The 15,140-nt window shown below is 35.1% G+C and overlaps 1 non-coding gene across 1 annotated transcript; it reads right to left on the bottom strand.

The window, feature by feature from the left end:
- Positions 1-3,798: 3,798 nt before the first annotated feature.
- Positions 3,799-3,905, bottom strand: LOC121225251 (small nucleolar RNA R71). Its single transcript, XR_005923148.1, has one exon. It is a non-coding gene; the product is annotated as a small nucleolar RNA R71 (small nucleolar RNA).
- Between the last annotated feature and the right edge of the window lie 11,235 nt (positions 3,906-15,140).

Below are 15,140 nucleotides of genomic sequence, written 5' to 3'. Positions count from 1 at the left end.
TGAATAAAAATGACTAAATTGAATAAGATGTAAAATTCTGGGAAGTGATTAAATAGCTTAAATAATATATAAGAGAGACTTAAAGAGCAATTTGACCCGAAATAAAATGGGCTGGATGGTTAGGTAAATATTAGCTGAGAAATGGTGGGAACTAAGGGTAAATTGGTAATTTAGTTGAATTGAATAGTTAAAAATTGGATTAAATTAGGAAATCTAGAGTTTTCTTCATTTTCTTCATCCTTTCTAGCAAAAACACCATTGAAAGGGTTCTTTCAAGCTGGTCTCTCATATTTTTACAACATGTAAGCTCAATTTTTTATTATTTCTTGTAATTTTTGTGTTTTTGAGACTTTTACAACTAGGTCCACTTGTTTAATTCATTAGTTTTTGATTTCATAGGTAATTTTGAAAGTTTCAATGAATAAGTACTGAAATTTTATGATGATTTATCATGGAATTGGGGTTTTAATTTTATTATATGATGATTTTATGAAGAGATTTTTATAGGAATTGATTTTTAAGATCTAATTGTGAAAGTTGTTGGAATTAGGGTTTTGTGTTGAAATTTTAAATGTTAAAGGCTTTGAACTAGTTTATAATGTCTTGATAAAGTGTTATTTGAGAGGAATTAGCTCAATTGATGAATAAATTAAGCAGGGGCTAAATTGTAAAAACTAAAATGTTTAGGGTAATAGTATAATTGTGAAAATTAAAGGGCATAAATTGTGAAGTAGAATAGAATTGAAATAGATGCTAATGAAGGAATGATTTTATAATTATAGATCAAGAAAACGAAGTGAATCATGGAAAGGAGAAATTGCAAGAATAGTCTCTGAATTTCTACAACTTTTGCAAATTAGTCCAGGTAAGTTCATTTGGCTAAATTCAATGTTTTGGTAGGTAAATTTCATACTTGTCGTAGTATACTATGGTATATGGATGTCATTAAACTGTGATAATTGTGAAATAATATTTGAGTAAAAGTGCAAACTAAGTGGGACGATGGAATTGGGTACTTTCGTTCTGTGTTCAAGATGAATTGACGGAAAAGACTATGGTTAGACCATAGAAACATGTGACATGTGCTCCATTATAAGACCATAGCTAGACTATAGCATCAGTGTGATGAGATATTGTTTTCCGTATAAGACCATATCTGGGATATGGCATCGGTTATATATGTGCTTCTGTGTAAGACCATATCTGAGATATGACATCAGTGTGATTTTTGACCATGTAAGACCATGGTTGGGCTACGGCTTCGGTGTGTGACATGTGACTATGTACAAGACCATAGTTTTACTATGACATTGTGATAACGAAGTACTCAATTCCGTAATTGTTCCCTAAATTGGATAAGAAAGGTAAGCGATAAATGGGCCCAATAGAATAAATTTTTTTTGTTATTATGTGACATTGAATCCAAATAAGTGAACTTATCATGGATTTTTTGATTAACAAGAGCAATTAGTAAATTGTATAATATATGATTATTGTTAAATGTTCGGTAAGATTTATTTTCTATGTCTGTGAGCTTACTAAGTTTCTATAAGCTTACTTGTGTATGTTTATTTATCTTGTAGATTAACGTATATACATTCGGAGGATCGGATCTACATCGAGGATCACACTATCCAGATTTACTCCGGTAGATTTTGTTAAACAACTTTTTGATTTATATGGCATGTAAAGGGGTTGATTTGATAATGTAATAGGATGAACGATTAAGTATGCAATGTAGTTTGAATGTGTTAGTTATAATAGATAATGAATGATAAACCGTAATTTATACATATTTTTACCCCATGTTTAATACATTTTATGGATGATTTTCCATTAGAATTGGTGAATTCGATGCTCCTAATGCTTTAATTTCATATTTTATACATAGGAGAGCATAGGAGAGAAAAAAGAACGAGAAACGGGCCAAAAACAAAGAAAATGGGCCAAAGCACGAAATCAACACGGCCTGGACCTCCTCACACGGGTAGATCACACGGCTGTGGCAATTTGGCAGGTTCGAGCACGGCCTGAAGTAATCGAACACGGGCGTGTCACACGGGCGTGTCCCTGCCGAGCCCAAGTTAAGTCCAATTCGGAAAAGGCTAATTTTGAGGGCTCTTAGGCATTCCAAAGCCTATAAATACACCCTATAGAATAGGGGTAAGGAATTACCCTGAGGAAGCCGATTGATCGATCTCAGAAGCTGGATTCATCATCAAGACTGAAGATCTTTCCTCAATTTCCCTTCAGGAGTTTTGGGTTTTCTTTATGTTTTGTATTCTTTATTCTTCTGAGATGTTTTCCTATTTAGTTATGAACTAAACCCCTAAATACCTAAGGGGAATGAAACCTAAGATGAATCTTGTTATTATTTTCTAAATCGTATGATAAATATTTAACTTGTTCTTAATTAAGTGTTCTTAATTCTTGTTTTGATATCCCAGGATACTGATTCAAGACACGCTCTTATTCAGAGGAGGAATAGACTCTGTCTAAGAGTACATTTGTCATAATTAAGCGGAGTTGATTGCGCGCCTAGAAATAGGGTGACAAGATTTTGCCGGATTAGGGTGAAACCTAATAAGGGGATCTATAGATCGAGTTAATGCAACCATAGAGTGTTAATTAGAGAAAAGTCTCGGCTATTCAATCTAGGGATTAGACGTTATTAGTCTTGAATAAGGATAATAACATAACGTAGGGATCTCTACGGAACAAGTTAAATGAATAAATCATCTGATTCGAAGCTAGAATAACAAGTAAAGTCTAGGTGGATTTTTCCCTAGCTATTGTCTCAAGTCAATCGATTTTCCCAAAAGCAATTCCCCAGTTCTTTTCTCTGTGCGTTCTTAGTTTTAATAATTAGTTAATTAAAACAAACCATTTTTATTCTTAGGCTAGATAATAAAAAAGATAGTTATTACTAGTACTTTTGGTTCCGTTGGGTACGATATCCCGGTCTTACCATTACTATACTATTGTTCGATAGGTGCGCTTGCCTTTTCGTCGTGATAATAGTTAGTCTAGGTTTGATCTTTATTATAAATATTTGTTACTTGTTACGAATCACGCGATCAAGTTTTTGGCGCCGTTGCCGGGGAACTGAAATATTAGGAACACTAAATTTTTATTACTTTAGCCATTTATTTTTCCTGCAAATTTTATTTTATTTTACTATTTATTAATTTACTTTTTCTTTCTCTTGGCAGGTTTTTATAGTTTATGACTAGAAGAAACCCGTCGGGACCACTACTTTTTAATGAAGAAATTGATCGTACAATTCGCAAAAATCAAAGAGAAATAAGACGTAGCTTAAGATACATGGAGAATGAGCAAGAAGACAATACTCAACCCCCAACCGAAGAGATGGCTGAAAACCCAGGCGATCAGTTGCCTACTACAATTGCAACTAATTAAAATCCTACTCCATATACTATGTATGACTATGCTAAACCCTCTTTAATAGGAACTGAGTCTAGTATAGTTAGACATGTTGTTGCTGCGAATAATTTTGAACTAAAACCTAACACAATTCAGATGATACAGCAGTTTGTTCAGTTTGATGGTTTGCAGGATGAGGATCCCAACACGCATTTGGCGAATTTTCTTGAATTTTGTGATACATTCAAAATCAATGGCGTTTTTGATGATGCTATTCGTCTTTGGTTATTTCCCTTTTCACTACGAAACGAAGCTAAACAATGGTTGAACTCGTTACCACGAGGGTCTATCACTACTTGGGAACAAATAACCGAGAAATTTTTACTAAAATATTTTTCGCCGGCTAAAACGGCTAAATTACGTAATGATATCTCTTCTTTTGTGCAAATGGATTTAGAAACACTTTACGATACATGGGTGAGATACAAGGACTTACTGAGAAGGTGCCCTCACCATGGGTTACCGTTTTGGCTTCAAGTGCAAACGTTCTACAATGGTGTGAATCCTTCGACAAGACAAATGATTGACGCATCTGCTGGCGGAACCATCAACAATAAAACACCGGAAGATGCCTATGAATTTATAGAGGACATGTCACTGAATAACTATCAGTGGCAAGTTATGAGGACAAAGCCAACGAAAACAGCCGACGTTTATAACATCGATTCAGTCACCATGCTCTCTAATCACGTAGAACTTCTCAATAAAAAGATTGATGGTTTACTTGGTTCTACGCAGGTACATCCAGTAATGAGGTGTGACTCAAGCGGAAGAGGTGTGCATACAAAATACCAACCCTTCAATCCTACAACTGAAGAAGAACAAGTCAACTATATGGGTAACAATAACTTCTGATCTCAAAATAACCCATACAGTAATACCTATAATGCAGGTTGGAGGAACCACCCAAATTTTTACTGAGGTGGTCAAGGGAATCAAAAGCCACAAAATACTCAGGGTTTTTAACAGCCACCTAATCAACAAGAGAAGAAACCAAAACTTGAAGGGATGCTTTCTAAATTCATCTCGGTGTTAGAAACCCGTTTCCAAAATACCGAGACAGCATTTAAGAATCAACAAGCATCGATCCAAATACTCGAAACTTAGATAGGCCAGCTGTCCAAACTAATCTCTGAACGACCACAAGATAGCTTACCCAGTAGTACTAAACCTAATTCGAGGGAACACCTCAATGCAATTAGTACTCAAGATAATGAATGATTCATTACACCTGAGCCAGAATTACAGCAAGACAACGCGATGAACAAAGGACGAGAAGAGGTAAACAATAATAATCCCAAACAGGTAAGTACGAATCATGAACGTCGTGTCCCATATCCTAAAGCGATGACGGAAGACAGAACAGAAGAACAATTCGGTAAGTTTGTCAAACTCTTAGAAAAATTACATATTAACTTACACTTTATTGAAGTTCTATCGCAGATGCCCAACTCAGTAAAATTCTTAAAGGAACTTCTGAGTAATAAAAGAAAATTAGACGCTACATCGCATGTGGAACTCAATGCAGTCTGCTCAGCTATTCTAAAGAATAAGCTACCTAACAAATTGAAAGATCCAGGGAGTTTTACAATTCCTTGCTTAATTGGTAGTTTGTCTGTGAATAATGCTTTAGCTGATCTATGGGCAAGTATAAATGTTATACAGTATAAAATGTTTAAACGACTAGGTCTCGGTAAACCCAAACATACTAGGATGAGCATACAATTGGCTGACAAAACAGTTAGATTTCCTAAGGTATTATTGAAAACGTTCTCGTTAAAATTGATAAATTTATTTACCCAGTAGACTTCGTTGTCTTAGATATGGATGAGGATAACGAGGTACCTTTAATTTTAGGACGACCATTTTTAGCAACTGCCAGAACCATTATTAATGTAGGCACAGGAGAGCTAACACTTCGTGCAGGTGATGACGCAGTAACACTCCAAGCACGCGACTCAGTCAAAACCTCTAAGACTCAAGATAATGCTATAAAAACTGTCGATGATAAAACTAATATTCATTCATCCTTGCAGGAACTTCCTGGAACCAAGACAACAGAGACAGTGCACTACTATCATGAAGAGAACAAAGACGTCCATGAAGAACGAAGACTACGGATAGAGGAGCAAGACGAATGGCGAGAACACAAACTGAGAACACATGATAAACCAAAATTACGCAAAAACAATCTCGATACCTCTCCTAATAAACTTAAGGTCGGCGATACAGTCTTACTAGGTGCTGTTGATCCTCACATTGTCACTACCACACCAAATGAGGAAATCCCTTTTACGGTACTTAGTATTTTTCCATTCGGTACAGTGGAGGTGAGTCATCCCAAGTTCGACACTTTTAAGGTAAACAACACCCGTTTAAAACCTTATTTTAAAACTGACAACAAGAATGAGGAGTATGAACTCCTCGAACCACCATGATCATTCAACGGAGATGTAAGTCGAGCTTAGACTATAAACAAGCGCTTCTCGGAAGGCAACCCGAGTACTAACCATTTTAAATTATTTTAAATTCAAATTTTAAACATTTAGGTCACTAACAGAGTATTTGAAGCATAGGTTCCCAGCACCACACGGGCTGTAACACGGTCGTGCTTAAGGCCGTGTGCACCAACACGAAGGGAAACACGATCGTACGATACGGTCGTGTGAAAACAGGGAAAATGATTTCCCCAAAATACGGGATGCGATAAATCCCCACGGCCGTGCGACATGGCCGTGGGTGCATTTGATACATACATGGGCATGGGAATGGAAACCCACGGGCATGCTAGGGACAAGGCTCGATTCTGTTTCTTCGACACGGGTGTGAGATAAGCCCGTGCTGTTAAGCCGTGAACAATAATACACGAGTGTGGTACCTCAACATGGGCGGGGGAGAAGCGAACACAGCTAGGCACGACCGTGCAATATGGCCGTGTACCACACACGGGCATGGGATAGTAGCCAAGCACGACCTAAAATTACAAAATTCGAAACACACAGGCTCAACCTCATAAGGACACGGGCATGACCCTAGGCTGTGTGGCCCTCCTCTACATAAGCAAATCACTGTTCATTTTTTTCCTTCCTTTCCAAAGTGCTAGCCGAAATCTCCCCTTCTCCACTCCTTGATCCCTATTCTTAGCCACCACCACCTTCTTGTCCAGTTCATGTGGCAGCTTCATATGCTAACATATCTGAGGACCTCACCCGATTTGAGCTTTAGTGTGTTTAACAATTTGACAACATTGATGCTACTCTACAGCAGATTTGTCAGCATCTACCCATCCCATCTCCAGTCCCACCTCAAGAACCATCCAGTGATGAAGATGTTTAGAAATATTTATTTATTATTTTCTGTTCTTACTTATTATTGAAACTATTTCTCTTATTTTTGTTAGATTTTAGAATTTTATTTTTTCTCTTTATTACGACTATTTCTTTTCGAATCCTTATACTTCCTAATATCTCCTAAAAAGTTTCTGATTTTATCACAGTTATATAGAGCTCTTAAGCTCATCATTACATAGGAACTAAAACTCCACCAGGAAAGGTTCTCTACGACTGCCATGTCCCGCTCGACCACGACCATAGCTACCACTAGATATAATATTCTTTTGGCTTAGGACTGAACCTCTACGACCACCAGAGTATCTTTCTCCACTCTCGAACCGATCACTCTCCAAAACTCTAGTTCGAGGAATTTATCATACAAGAAGTTTCACTTCTCTCCCTATCTTATTTTTATACTCTAATATCTATCTTTTTACATTGAGGGCAATGTACATCTTAAGCGTGGGGGGATATTTATTTCATTATCAGAAAATCCCTGATTGATTGCCTTGTTCTCTTGAAAAAGCTCTCATATCATATTTAGGATAAATTTTGATTGATTTATGATTTTGATTGATATATCTTGAATTAAAACGTAGGCAATTATGCATTGATTGTTTAAACTTTAAGACATTAGAGAATCAAGCATGAGAAGTTGATTTTTAAGATATTAAAATCTTAGGTTGTTTCCCTAAAGTTTAGATATTACTTTGAATTGGAACTCACAAGTTTTTAACATAAAAAAGCCATAATTTTTGTGAGATTTTTGAGCCTTTTGAGCATCTATTCATCATTTCATACTCACCTTTATTATTGCTTTGAGTGCGTCAGTATTGAATTGTTATTCTAGAACTTGCTTGATTATGCATGTCAAGACCACACCATTTGATTTGATATATCAAAATGGTTAAGGCACTTAGGATTAACCCACTCATGCCATGAAAAGCCTACCTCCACAATTAACCCCTAGTAAACCCCCTTGAGCTCAACAAACTAATTCTTGTATTACCCTTAATATTAACCTTTAACCCATTATTGTTGAAATCCCCTAAATTAATCCCTATTTTTATCGAGATTTGAGTTGAATAGATTGCCTAGATATGTTTTGTCCTTGATATTTAGTCTATATTATTTAACTTGTTCTTAAAAAAAAGAGACTATATATTATTAATACCATATTCTGAGAAGAAGCCCTGTTGTACGCAAATAATGATTAACTCTTTTTCTAGTTAGGAAATTCAATTCAATCTTAATTCTAACCCTTTCTTTCAGCTTGGGACCACACCCCCTAACCAAGCCTCATTACAACCCTCTAAAGACCTTTTGATTGATTTATCATTTTAAATTATAGTGGTGGAGATTTGATTTTCATGCAAGCCTATGGTAATGACTTTTCATTATTGACTATAGAGTGCTTCATTTATTGTCCTTAAACACCTCGAGTGATTTGAGTGAATCTGTAGTGAGGATGTAAAACTCTGTGATATTCTGAATTGAAGGTTATTACTTAGATGAGGGGAGATACCTATATTTTCGGAATAAAATGTTCAACTTGGAATGATTGAAACTTTTATGTTCTTTTAGTTGAATTCTCAATGTATGATTACCTGTGAATTATTTTGAGATTTTATCGATAGATATTATAAGTTGAGAAGAATTTATTTTGATTATGAGTTGAGAATTTTTCTTGAAGACAAGTAAATGCTGAAGTGTGGGGGTATTTGATAAACCATAATTTATACATATTTTTACCCCATGTTTAATGCATTTTATGGATGATTTTCCATTAGAATTGGTGAATTCAATGCTCCTAATGCTTTAATTTCATACTTTATACTTAGGAGAGCATAGGAGAGAAAAAGGAACAAGAAACGGGCAAAAAACGAAGAAAATGGGTCAGAGCATGAAATCAACACCGCCTAGACCTCCTCACACGGGCAGACCACACGGCCGTGGCAATTTGGCAGGTTCGAGCACTGCCTGAAGTAATCGAACACGGGCGTGTCACACAGGCGTGTCCCTGCCGAGCCCAAGTTGAGTCCAATTCGGAAAAGGCTAATTTTGAGGGCTCTTAGGCATTCCAAAGCCTATAAATACACCCTATAGAAGGAAGAAAATGAGGATGGAGAAGAGGGGTAAGAAATTACCCTAAGGAAGCTGATTGATCCATCTCGGAAGCCGGATTCATCATCAATACTAAAGATCTCTCCTCAATTTCCCTTCAGGAGTTTTGGGTTTTCTTTATGTTTTGTATTCTTTATTCTTCTGAGATGTTTTCCTATTTAGTTATGAACTAAACCCCTAAAGACCTAAGGGGAATGAAACCTAAGACGAATCTTGTTATTATTTTTTGAATTGTATGATAAATTTTTAACTTGTTCTTAATTATGTGTTCTTAATTCTTGTTTTGATATCCCAGGATACTGATTCAAGACACACTCTTATTCAGAGGAGGAATAGACCTTGTCTAAGAGTACATTTGTCATAATTAAGAGAAGAGTTGATTGCGCGCTTAGAAATAGGGTGACAAGATTTTTCCCGATTAGGGTGAAACCTAATAAAGGGATCCATATATCGAGTTAATGCAACCCTAGAGTGTTAATTAGAGAAAAGTCTCGGTTATTCAATCTAGGGATTAGACGTTATTAGTCTTGAATAGGGATAATAACATAACGTAGGGATCTCTACGGAACAAGTTAAATGAATAAATCGTCCGATTCGGAGCCAGAATAACAAGTCTAGGTGGATTTTTCCTTAGGTATTGTCTCAAGTCAATCGATTTTCCCAAAAATAATTCCCCAATTCTTTTCTCTATGCGTTCTTAGTTTTAATAATTAGTTAATTAAAACAAACCCTTTTTATTCTTAGGCTAGATAATAAAAAAAATAGTTATTACCAGTACTTTTGGTTCCCTTGGGTACGATATCACGGTCTTGCCATTACTATACTATTGTTCAATAGGTGCATTTGCCTTTTTGTCGTGATAATAGTTAGTCTAGGTTTGATCTTTATTATAAATAGTCATTACTTGTTACGAATCATGCGATCAATGAAATATACATGTTTTGGCTTGAATTGGTTGATTGGTTGGACTTTATTGGTATATAAATGTAACACCCTCTAACCCAATTCCGTCGCCGAAGGGGTTATGAGGTATTACCTAATATAGCAAAATTAGACTGTACAATACTATGCTACCAAGCTGAATTTATAAATAAATATATTTCTAATCAAAATTTTAAGCTTATAAAAAAATATGTTATAAAAACTCATGCCAATATAAAATTACACAGTAAATTCAACATGTATATGCAAACATAGTATAATGTATGAGCAAAACAAGAAAATATGAAAAGAATTCATTAATAAAACTAACACAAATCAGTGTCACGGTTCCTTTTGTCTCTTTTGAACCTGGTTAGTTACCAACTCATTTGCTTATACTTACTTACAAAGTCAATTGACCATTTTACGAATTCATTTAAAAACAATTAATAGGTTAAACCGAATGCCATCAATGCTTGATATTTACTCAACAAAATAAGATATATATATACTTAACAAAAATTATGCGCATAAAGTAACGTTATAACAAAACCAAATGTGCATTATTTCTCATCAATGTTTAAGAAAAATGACCATGTCCATTTCAACTATTTTGAACGTCTATATAAAACCATATATGCTCAATGTGCATACCAAAATCATATATATATAATAAATTGAATATAAATACCAATTCATAAGCTTAAAACATACTCATGCTTGCCATTACCACCAAATATCAATATCCAACCCACAATTGATCAAATTATAAGTATAAATATTCGATCATCAACCAAGAACATATAAAACAACTCACTTATCACAACATATACATATCATGATTAAACTTACACCACCATAGCATATAATACTTAGACTCGATTAATGCTCATTATTCCATCATATTCAAATTTTACCAAACTAATATTATAACCCATATTGATCATTACGATAATCAAATACGCATAGTTTAGGTATCACAAATAAAGGCAAACTCAAACCACAACCAAACATAACCAAACTTTAACATGTTAATTAAGTCATTTTCGCATGACTTAACCATTATACATATATGAAATTTAAACATCTCCAAAAGAGTTATTAGCTTATACATGCCATAAGTACCAAACCAACTTTTAAAAGTACCAAAATATTGAAGATAGTGTGGATGACTTTACTAAGGATCCCCGAGCGCGTAACGATCTCCAAAATCTATAAAATAGAGACAAGAAAAACACATCCAAAATAAGGTACCATGGCTTAGTAAGTTATAAGCATCAAAAACTCCAAATTCAATTTAATAGTCTAGTATCATCTAACTACGTCATGCTACTAGGTCATTTAGTCAATATCTTACCACATTCAAGGCAATTTATTAATCATATACTCAATTTCAACTAAGTCCAATAAGCATCTGCTCAACCACAATATATTACATTACTCTCAAACATAAAACCAAATGCATTTAGCATTCCATCATCATATAACATTAATATATTCGAGCACAAATCCATTAAAACCAATCTATCATTATACATACTTTCAATTTATAATATCCATCACATAGAATCGATACTCACCTGCACAAACTTGAGCTATACATCATAGTTGTTCATCAAGAAATTTGAAGCTTTAATTCATTCAACCATTCCCAATCTACTCAAATAAATCGCCCACCTAGTGCTAATGTTTACTCGAAAACATATATCAAGTTTACACACTTAATGCTCGATATTTAAACTCGCACACTTAGTGCTCAATAACCACATTCGCACACTTAGTGCAAGATTCACATCCGTAATCGTTTATACTCGCACACTTAGTGCCTAAATTCCATTACTCAATACACATCAATTTAAATTCATCAATTCCCTTTGAATTCGGCAACATCAATCTTTCATGTAATTCAATTAGGCTCATATACTTAAATTGATTTAAATTTAATCAACAAAAAATAAATTACTTAATAACTTACCTCGGATATCGACGGACAGTTGAATTCGACTACTAAATTTTTTTTTATTTTTTCCGATCTACGTCTGATCTTTTTGGTTCTTGATCTAAAAAGTTTCAAATTAAGCTCATTCAAATAGAATTTCATTCATTTAAGTCCAAATACACATAATTGAGAAATTTACCAATTTACCCCTAACATTATGCACTTTTACAATTTAATCCAATTTTCACAAAACACAAAATATGAAGAATTTGCATATACAATGCTAGGGCAGAATGTTCACTAGGCTTATATAAGTCCTCCCATTTCACTAATTTCACAATCTAGTCCTTCAATTTAGTATTTTTGCAATTTAACCTTAAATGCTCAAAATTACCAAAAATCCCAATACCAAAAATGTTAATCTAATACAATTATTTTATTTTCTAACATCAAACATAAATTTCATCAAACTATCAACAATGACACTTCATGAATACATAATCAAATTTCAAAATTCCAAGCATGGGCTTTATAGTATTCAAAGCAACGATCTCAAAAACGTAAAAATTAATAAAAACTGAACTCAAATCACTTACCTAATTGAATTTGCAAGGACCAAAAATATCAAAGCTTAAACTTTCTTTTCTTTCTCTTAGTTTCGGCCAAAAATAATAAGAAAGATGAACACTTTCATTTTTATCAAATATAATATATTAAAATATACCATAATGCCATAAAATATAATAAACAATTAAAGTCATTAATTCATGCATATTGGCCGGCCACTAAATCCTGTTTATGGCCAAATTGCAAAAAACAATCATAATTTGGCCCTTATACATTAACCCTTAAATTTTTCATAATATAAAAACAATCATAATTTGGCCCTTATACATTAACCCTTAAATTTATCATTTTATGCAATTAAACCCTTTTTCATCAATCGACCTCCAAACACTAAAATTTTTAAATGAAACTTTCACAAAAGCAACTTCACACTTTTTAACATAGAAAATAATATTTTAATATTATTCTGAAACAGATTCATGGTCCCGAAACCACCATTCCAATTAGGGTCAAAATTGGGTTGTTACAATAAATGTGTTTTTGTGTAGGAGGTTAGTATGAGGGTGAGAAAAGTGGTCTTAAAAGGCCTATTTTCGTCCACACGGGTAGACACATGGGCGTGTATCTAGGTTGTTTGTGACACACAGCCTACCATATGGGCATGTGATAAGGCCGTGTGTCCCCTGCAACTTAAAAATGAGTAACAAAATGTCCAGGTTTAGGCACACGGCCTAGCACACGGGCGTGTGGCTTAGCTGTGTGAAAGACACAGGCTTTAACATGACCGTGTGATACGGCCGTGTGAAGTCTACACCTAAAATGTATAATTTAATTATCACACGGCCTAGCAACATGGGCGTGTGCTTAGGCCGTGTGACTCAAGTTTTTTCTTGAATGCAAGTCAGAGAGCTCTACGAGTTTGGGACACGGGCGTGTGTGACCACACGGCCTACCCACACAACCGTGTCCTTATCCACAAGGGCGCGTGGCCCTATTTCATGATAAAACTTTCTTAAGTTTTCTCAAAACTCTGAAAGTTCTTGGTTTGGTCCTAAACTATCTCCAACATATGTTTTAGGCCTCATAGGCCCGTATAAGGAACTTTAAGCATGTGTTTGAATAATATTTAATTTTGAATCAGTTTTATGATCCAGATTTGTGTATTTTTAATTATGTTTAAGTCTGGTAATGCCTCGTACCCTGTTCCGGTGTTGAATACGGGTAAGGGGCATTACACTTTCCCCCCATAGATGGGGTTTCTCACACTGGTCGCTCAAGCCTATACCCTACACCTGAGATCTGGGCTGTCTTTCAGCAGCTGTGTCCTGACAGACTCTATGGGGTGCTGTAGCCTAGCTAGGGTGTTACACTCTTCTCACCTCATTTCTCTCATCCCAACGGACTTACCCGTGTTTATAGTCCCAGCGTGCTTACCTCGTTTTTACTATTCCAAATGACTTACTTTGTTCTGTATTTACTATCTCGGCTGACTTTATCTTTGTAGATGCCATGGAGTCTTTCATCCATACTCTTATACCTATCTGACATGATAACGTACTATCTTATGATGTCATGTAGTATTTCATCTATGATCTTACTCAACATACCTGGCTGTCATAACGCCTTTCATCTATGGTCTTACACCGTATACCTTACACCTTGTACCTTATACCTTATCACCATGAAATCTTTCACCTATGTTTTTACGCTATATACCTTTATTGTATACCATATTGCAATGGCATCTTTTATCCATGGTCTTACATTACATACCTTATACTAGACTGTCATAACGTTTTTCATCTATGGTCTTACGCCATATACCATCGTCATGGTGTTGCCCCGAAAGACCAATCAATACCTCTGTTGCGGTAAATACCATTACATTATTTCATTTCCCGAATCCTCCTCCCATTACCTCTTTAACACAACCTAACCTTGATGCTCGAACACTTAATGTTCCCTCTGTAATGCCTAGAGCTTCGCCCGAGGCGGTAACTAATGGGTTCTTTCCTCATTCCCATCCTAACTTCATCTATCTCTTTAAGGTTTAACCACAGTCATGCAATGCATGTTCATATCATCATATTTCATGTTTATGCATTATGATTAAACCTAGCAACAGGTTTGGAGTCTGGAACTCACCTGAATCCTTTTTTTTCCATAGCTTATTCCTTTTCTCGAGCACTAGAGCTTCCATTTTCCAAGCAGTAGCTTGCAACCAAAAACTTACTAGTTAAGCTTACATTTCATTTTAAAAGCTTATATTTTAATAAACATGTAGAACCCTTAAGACAGTTCTGAAGATTCATAGCTTTATTTTCTTAACTTTTACGTACCCAGAAGGGTTAAGAATCTTACTAGTTTACTGGTTTCTCTACTTTTCCAGTTCCATCCTTATGAATTATGCTCCATGCAGAACCCTTTAGGGCACTCCTTCTTCGAGCTACCGAAGAAGATGAATAACGAGAGAAATTGAAATAGATTTAGGAAGGAAATCAATCCTGTAAAACTGTTTCCCAGCTATTTATAGCCATTCCCGCGCTAACACTACCCTTATGAGAACCGCCCATCACTAATCATTATGTCTCCCACTAAGATCTAACCAAACTAGAATTAGATCTCAACCATGTCCAATTCGGTTTCTAACTTTCCCACTTCTTCCAATATAGGCTACCATCTTGTGGTCTATTTCAATTTAGTCCCTTATTCAGTCTTAAATTCAGGTTTATTGGGATCCGGGTGTTACAAAATCAATTCTAGATTCCATTGAATAACATATATATAGTTGTTTGCAAAGCATCACATATATA

This window comes from Gossypium hirsutum, chromosome A03, assembly GCF_007990345.1.
Source record: "Gossypium hirsutum isolate 1008001.06 chromosome A03, Gossypium_hirsutum_v2.1, whole genome shotgun sequence".
Lineage (NCBI taxonomy): Eukaryota > Viridiplantae > Streptophyta > Magnoliopsida > Malvales > Malvaceae > Gossypium > Gossypium hirsutum.
The sequence above is the reverse complement of the archived record's forward strand: the minus strand, read 5'-3'. Positions and strand labels throughout refer to the sequence as shown.